Source organism: Symphalangus syndactylus, chromosome 1 (genome assembly GCF_028878055.3).
Source record: "Symphalangus syndactylus isolate Jambi chromosome 1, NHGRI_mSymSyn1-v2.1_pri, whole genome shotgun sequence".
NCBI lineage: Eukaryota > Metazoa > Chordata > Mammalia > Primates > Hylobatidae > Symphalangus > Symphalangus syndactylus.
Window position 1 is genome coordinate 151,767,363 of NC_072423.2, and position 7,427 is coordinate 151,774,789.

The following is a 7,427-nucleotide window of genomic DNA, read 5'->3' on the forward strand; positions in this document are numbered from 1 at the left end:
TTTCTTAAGGCTGTGTTGTCTTTTAGACTGGCTTCGGTGGGGCTTCCAAAGATAAGCCAGAATATCCAATAGCAAACAAGCTGCCAAGTTGGCCAGAGCGATTTGTTAGGACTTCTTTTTTGGCCAATTAAAAAATAGCTGTCAAAAGCACTACTTTGCAGGACTCATTAAGGTAATGTTCAAATTGTCTCTAATGGTTCTTTGACCATGATTAAGCAAAACAAATAACACAAAACAAGAATCTTCCTATTTCCCAGAGTCCTGGGTTTATCACAAATGCTATTAAGGTTACAACGAGTTTTGTTCTTTGATAAAAGAAGAACTCTGTTTGGAAATTATCATTACCCTTTATTTTTCAACACACACACACACACATACACACACACACTCCTACATCAGGTTCTTTCTGAGGGATATTTAAGGGAATTAAAAAAATCATTTGGTAAATACATGTGCTAGTGTGAATGGGTAGAAGTTATTAGTTTTAAACACTTCATATAATATGGAGTGCAAGTAACAAGGCTCCCAGCTGAAATGATTAAAAAGTGATAATGTAGAAGAAGGTGTGGTCCCAGACTCTTCCTATACCAGTGTTACTTGTTGAGATTGTTCTAAATCTGCCTATTCTCAGGTTCTTCCTCCAGGATACTGATACAGCAATAAAATGGATTTTTCAGATGATTCTTAGGAACACTGGAGTTTGAGCACCATTGGTCTAGGCTGTGTGTCAATAGAGATAAAGGTATGAACTCAAGCGTGTACACATTGCAGTCTGCTGTACGGGAAATGACTTATTTATTCTAGGTTCATTCACAGCTTCTGTTTATGGCATAATACCTTCTGAGAGTAGGCCATTATGACAACAATGCCTCTGTTTCCTCCAGATTCTTGGCTGTCACTATCCTGACCTACCACCTGTGTCACATCCCATTAGGTTCTGTGGATGAGGCATGGTGCTTGGCACAGACTGACATATGTTGGGGCAAACTTGGCAGAGCAGCCTGAGCCAAAGCAAAAAAACAGACCTGAACCAAGATACAACCTCTGTGGAAAACCCTACTGAACAAAAGCAACTCTGTGGAGTGTCCTTTCAGCTGCAAATTGAGACAGAATTGTGGGGCAAGCTTGGCCACTGATGCAGGTGATGGGCCCGGGGCTGGGATGAAGAATGGGGACAGTGATTGTTGATTCAAAACCAGTTTCTTTGACATGCATTTCCCAGCGTGTGTTCTACAGAACAACAATCTTACCCAATGTTCCAGGACTAAAGGGTTTCATGGTTAAAACCCTTTCTTGGATATTCTCAAGTCTTTTTTTTTTTTAACTTTCTATTTTGAAATAATTATAGACTCAAAGGAAGTTGCAAAATAGTCTTGGGTATCCTTCGTCCAACTTCCCCCAGAGGGACATTTTATATAGCTGTTGTACAGGTCAACCAGGAAATTGATATGATACAGTGTCATTAATTACAGGCCTTATCCCGTTTTCAACATTTTTTACATGCATTCAGGTGTGTGTGTATGTGTATAGTTTGCTACACTTCCATGCTGTGTGTAGATTTGTGTAACCACAATATCACAAAGTGGCTCCCTTGTACTATCACTTTGTATTCATCCTCTCTTTCCATCCCTGTCCCCCGGCAACTCTAATATGGTCTAATCTTTACAGTTTTGTCATTTCAAGAACATTGTAAATATGGACTCACACAGGTATGTAAAATTTTGAGATGGGCTTTTTCCACTAAGCACAATGCCCTTTAAGATGGGTCCAGGTTGTTGCATGCATCAATAGTTTGTTCCTTTATGTTGCTGAGTAGTATTCCCTGGCGTGACTGTACCATGGTTAGTTTAACCATTCATCATTGAAGGACACTTGGATTGTTCCCAGTTTGGGGTGATTATAAGTAAAGATATGAACACTCAGGTACAAGTTTTTATATGGACATACGTTTTCATTTTTCCAGAATAAATGTCCAAGAATATAATTGCTTAGTTGAATGGTAGCTGCACACTTAGCTTAATAAGAAACAGCCAATGCACCGTATCAAATTCCCGCCAGGGACACATGAGAAATTCAGTTTCTCTGCTTCTTCTCCAGCATTGTTGTCGTTTTGTAGTGGTTCTAACAGGTGTGTCGGGATATCTCATTATAATCGTAGTTTGCATTTTCCTAATAGTTAATGATTATAAATATCTTTCCATGTTCTTATTTCATCTGTATCTCCTCTTTGGTGAAATGTCTGCTCATGTTTTTGCCCATTTTATAACTGGATTTGGGGGTTGTTTTAATTGTTGAGTTTTGAAGGTTATTTATATATTCTAGATTCTAGTCCTTTTTCAGTTTCATGTATATCCTTCCAGGGGGTAGGTTGTCTTTTATTTGCTTAACTGCGTTTTCCACAGCACAAAAGTTTTTCATTTTGATGAACTCTAATTTACTTTGTTTTTAGGGACTGCATTTTGGTGTAATGTCTAATAATCCTTCACCTAACCCTTGGTCCTGAAGATTTTCTCTAATGATTTCTCCTAAAAGTTTTATAGTTTTACATTTAAATCTGTTTAAATACAATATATAGTCCCAGTTTTACATTTAAATCCATGATCCATCTTAGATCACTTTGAGTTAATTTCTACATAAGCTATGAGACTTAGGTCAAGATTTATTCTCAATGCTTTTTCATATATTAAGGGCTAATTAACATTCCAAAGTCAAAGAAATGGATTTTTAAGTTTAACCCATTTCTGAAACTTGGCCACCTATTCATACAGCCAGTATTTATAGGGCAATTTCTGTACACAAGGCACAGGGTTGGATATTGAGAAAATGCGCAGAACCTCTGTTCTCTATGAACTGCATTATTTTTATTCATTTCCATACATATACTATTTGTTTACACAACACCTTTGGAACAGCGTTTTGTGGAAATGTTACTGAAATAGCAAAGATTTGGTCTAGATTCTGTAGCTCGCTACACAGAAAGCCAGAGACTGAGAGCCAATGACTGAGACTGTGAGTATTGCCAAGGAAGAAGGCTTTAATCGGGTGCTGATGATTAGCTCAGGAGGTAAGAGCTCAGTCTCAAATCCATCTCCCTGACCAACTAAAGCTAAGGGTTTATATAGCAGGGAAGAAAACAGGAACTAGGAAGGGGCAAGGAAGCGATCGTGATGAATGAGGGGTCAGGCATCTCATTGTCTGGATGTGGCGATCTGGTGAGTTTCAGTTCTTTGATACTTTTTTGGGGAGGTTGAAGGTCATTTCCTGAGGAAGGAACTCAGATAAAACAAATGTAGTTTCAAGTTTTAAGACCAGAAAGGTCAATCTCTATGTTTATCCAAAAAACTACCTATGGGAGGATTGAGTTGGTTTCAGAAATTCTTTAGGAAATTCTGCGCAAGGCAGCAGACAAACAGAAAGACTGTCAGATATCAGTGGAAGCAAAGAGAGATGCAAAATCAGAATGGTACACAGGCAAGAGTCAGGATCTGTTAGAAATCTGGAGTCAAAAGCCAGGAAGGCAGACAGAGGAAGAGGGCTCAGGAGCTGGAGGGAGAGTGCCAGGGATCAGACATGTCTGAAGGGCTTTGATGGTCAGTGCCTAGTCCAGTTTTTAAAGATCTGAGGGCCTTTTTCTTTCCTTTTTATTTGCCAGGTAATGCAATGTTAGTGTCTGGCAGGGACCAGCTAGGTTTATATACACACACACGTTAAAAAAAATTTTTTTTTAATGCAAGGAGGCTTCCTTGTCCATACTAGTTTGGAAGCAAAAACATACGGTCACAGCAATACTCATAATACATGTCTCTGGCATTTCCAGCTGCCCCACATTCTGTGAAATCATGATGGAGGTGCCTATGTGTTCCCTGTGCTCCACGCCTCTTCCCAGTGACCTGAGGAATGACCCCTTTACTCTTTCCTATTCCAGCTCACAGTGGCCACACCTGGGACTTCCAATGTGAATGCTTTTGTCACGGATGCTGCTGCTGTTTCTGGTTCTTACTCTGCTTACACCAAGGAGACTGATGTCCCTGCCATAACCCCACTTCCCATGCAGACAGCATTTCCAATGCATTGCAGCTTTCAGGAATTTCTCACCGTGTTTTTGCCTCTCCTTTTCTTTAAGACATGAGCACTTGTCTTCGGGGACGGCCTGAAGTGCAGTCTCCACTACCCAGAGTCATCTCACTCTCTAACCTTGACTCATGATCTGAGAACAAGTGCTCCCCTGCTTGGCTTCCTGAGGGGCATCTGTACCTCTTGCAAACATTTCCTTTGGGCTCTGTCATTTAGAAATGCCCTTGTTTATCTGAATTATAGTTCCAGTTCAGAACATTTACAAAGGAACAGATTGTTCCCAATTTAAAAGCAGGTAAATTCTAAAAGTTAGCAAGCCAGCCATTTAGAATTTGAGCGTCATATTCCACAGGTATGAAATTATACGCAATGAAAAAGTTCCCAGTGCAGCCCACAAGAAGCCTACTTATCCAAAATAAAGCTAACCCGAGGTAATACAGCTCTATGGCCTAGCCACATTCAGCAACGTGTTTCCGTTAGAATGCATGTCTTACATCAATTGGGAAGCCAAGAAGGCAGTTCAGAATTGAACTGAAATCTAACCTGTTGTTGGGACTTTATAGCCAGATATCAGTAAACCAGGCCCCAACAAGTGGAGAAATCTTGGATTTAGATTCTCATGACATTCTTTATCAAATCTTGGGATCTTCCAAAAGACTGCGTAAAATTATAATTTAATTCTGCAGAAGTAGAACCTCAACTGGATATCATCCACCAAAGCACTGCAATGTCTATCTTTTTGGGATCCTGTCAAAGATCCTAAATCCGTGCTTACTTTGGCAGAAAGTATTAGTATTTAGTACATGAGTAATTAGCACATTGGAATGATATGGTGAAGATTAGCAGGGCCCTGCACAAGGATGCCATGCAAATTTGTGAAGCTTTCTATATTTTTATTGCATTTACTCAATCATATGTGGGAGCTAAAAGAAGGTGATCTTATGGAGGTAGAGAGTAAAATGTTTACTAGCAGTTAAGAAGGACATGAAGGTGGGGGAATGAAGAAAGGTTGGTTAGGGGTACAAACATATAGTTAGAAAGAATAAGCTCTAATGTTAGACAGTAGAATAGGGCGGCTGCATTACATATTTTGAAAATAGCTAGAAGATAGGGATTGAAATGTTCCCAGCACCTGGAAATAAATACTCAAGCTGGATACCCTGATATCCTGTCTTGATGATAACACTTTCCATGCAGGTAACAAAGCATCACATATACACCATGAATATGTGAAAATATTATGTATCAATTACAAAAAGATACTAAATGAAGAAGGAATGCAGGCACTGCTGTTGGGGGTGGCCATGGCATCTGGTGATGAGTAGTGGACAGAGAGACGCAGGTGGGACATAGGAGAGGCAGCAAGCTGTAGGTACCTGATTCAGGAAGCTGTTTTGATCCATTGTGAATGAAATTAAGTGGTGTTTTCTGTTCCTAAAGGATAGCTGTCTCTTTGCCATTTGTCTACTCCCCATTTTTCTTTACTAAGATTTCCTTATCTTACACTGAACAGGCAAACAAGCTATTAAATAATACAAGGAAGAAAACATGAGACATTGTCTTTAAAAGTGATCAAATGGCAAAGAGGATTCCTGACCAAAGGGAAACAGGAACGGAGTGACACCTGCTATGTGCCAGTCACTATGCTGTGTCTTTTTTTCTTTTTCTTTTTTTTTTTTTTGAAATGGAGTCTCGCTCTGTTGCCCAGTCTGGAGTGCAGTGGCATGATCTTGGCTTACTGCAAGCTCCACCTCCCGGGTTCACGCCATTCTCCTGCCTCAGCCTCCCGAGTAGCTGGGACTACAGGCACCCGCCACCACGCCCTGCTAATTTTATGTATTTTTAGAAGAGATGGGGCTTCATCCTGTTAGCCAGGATGGTCTCCATCCCCTGACCTCGTGATCCGCCTGCCTCGGCCTCCCAATGTGCTGGGATTACAGGCGTGATCCACCATGCCCACACTGTGCTGTGTCTTTTCCACTGCCTATCTTTATCCATTCTCATTAAACACACACACACACACACACAGACACACACACACACACTAAATGGGTATTGTTATCCCTACTTGACAGAAATGGAAGCCCAGTGGGTTACAGTACACTGAGAGCCTTTAGTCAGTAAGTAAGGGCCATTGCAGGGATTGAAACACAACTTCTGACTTCAGAGCGACAGTTTTCCCGCTGCTCCGCAGCACCTTCTACCATTGAAATAGAACACTTCCATGTCACCCCCTCTAGAAACAAAAACATTTTACTCAATTGTTTTTCAACCAGGAAATAAAAATGTTCAAAAAGCAAAGATGACCCCTTTTCCTCTTAACTATATTTAGTACAGGGAAAGTGATAAGAGAACACAGTAGATTTGGCATTAGCTAGACGAGGCTGGTGATACTGAATTAGAAGGGCACAGTTTGTTGACAGCCCCGATAGGCGGTGGGTTCGGTGAAATGGACCCCAAGCCAGTTAACACTGATGGGGAAGAAGCCCATGTGCTCGTGAGACTTTGTGTGGGGCCCGGCTCAGTGCCTTAAAGAAGGGATCATTATGTATACAATTTGATAGTAGAAAGAAATAAAAAAGAAAGCCCTGTGCCGTAGAAAAAGGGTTTAAGCTTTTTAGATTACAAAACGGGAGCTACAACATCCACTCCGGTGGCACAAAAATTAAATCTAGCCAGCAAATCATATCAAAGCCAAAATACAGAATAGAGGTGTGCTTCTCGTTAGAAGATTCACACGCACAAAATCTAATCGCGTTCCAGCTCAGCCTCACCACTATCAGCTCCCGCGATCCTGTTTCTGGTGCTGCATGACAAGCTCCCCCTAGTGGGAAGCAGGGACATTTCAGCATCCATGCTCAGCTGTTTCAGAACAACAGAAATGTCTCAGGGTTTCCATTTTTTTAAATGCTGCTTTAGTTGGACACTGAGCAAAAACTGGAGCCAAAACCAGTGGATTTTCATGGCATGCAGGTAACAGTGGGACTTTTCACCCTCCCCTAGTGTTTATGCTCAGGAAATCCTAATAGGACACACCCTGTAAGTGCGGGGATGTCTGAACAATCCCGTTCATGCCTATGCACACATTAGTCTCTCTCAATCCCTTACCTCCAATGGGAACCAACAAAGAAATGTATCCTAGGTTGTCCCAAACACCGTATGTGGTGCGCATAATCGGAGGGGCCCTTCCATTTTTTTTTTTTTTTTGAAACGGAGTCTCGCTCTGTCGCCCAGGCTAGAGTGCAGTGGCGCGATCTCGGCTCACTGCAAGCTCTGCCTCCTGGGTTCGCTCCATTCTCCTGCCTCAGCCTCCCGAGTAGCTGGGACTACAGGCGCCCGGCTAATTTTTTGTA

The 7,427-nt window shown here is 41.4% G+C and overlaps 1 long non-coding RNA gene and 1 pseudogene across 1 annotated transcript; both read left to right on the top strand.

The window, feature by feature from the left end:
- The first annotated feature begins 753 nt into the window (after nt 1-753).
- LOC134732206 (uncharacterized) lies at nt 754-4,513 on the top strand. The gene is made up of 4 exons (XR_010115147.1): nt 754-1,141; nt 1,669-1,709; nt 2,956-3,212; nt 3,926-4,513. It is a non-coding gene; the product is annotated as an uncharacterized lncRNA (long non-coding RNA).
- Nucleotides 4,514-4,868: 355 nt separating this feature from the next.
- On the top strand, nt 4,869-4,969 carry LOC129461302 (uncharacterized; annotated as a pseudogene).
- Nucleotides 4,970-7,427: the final 2,458 nt, after the last annotated feature.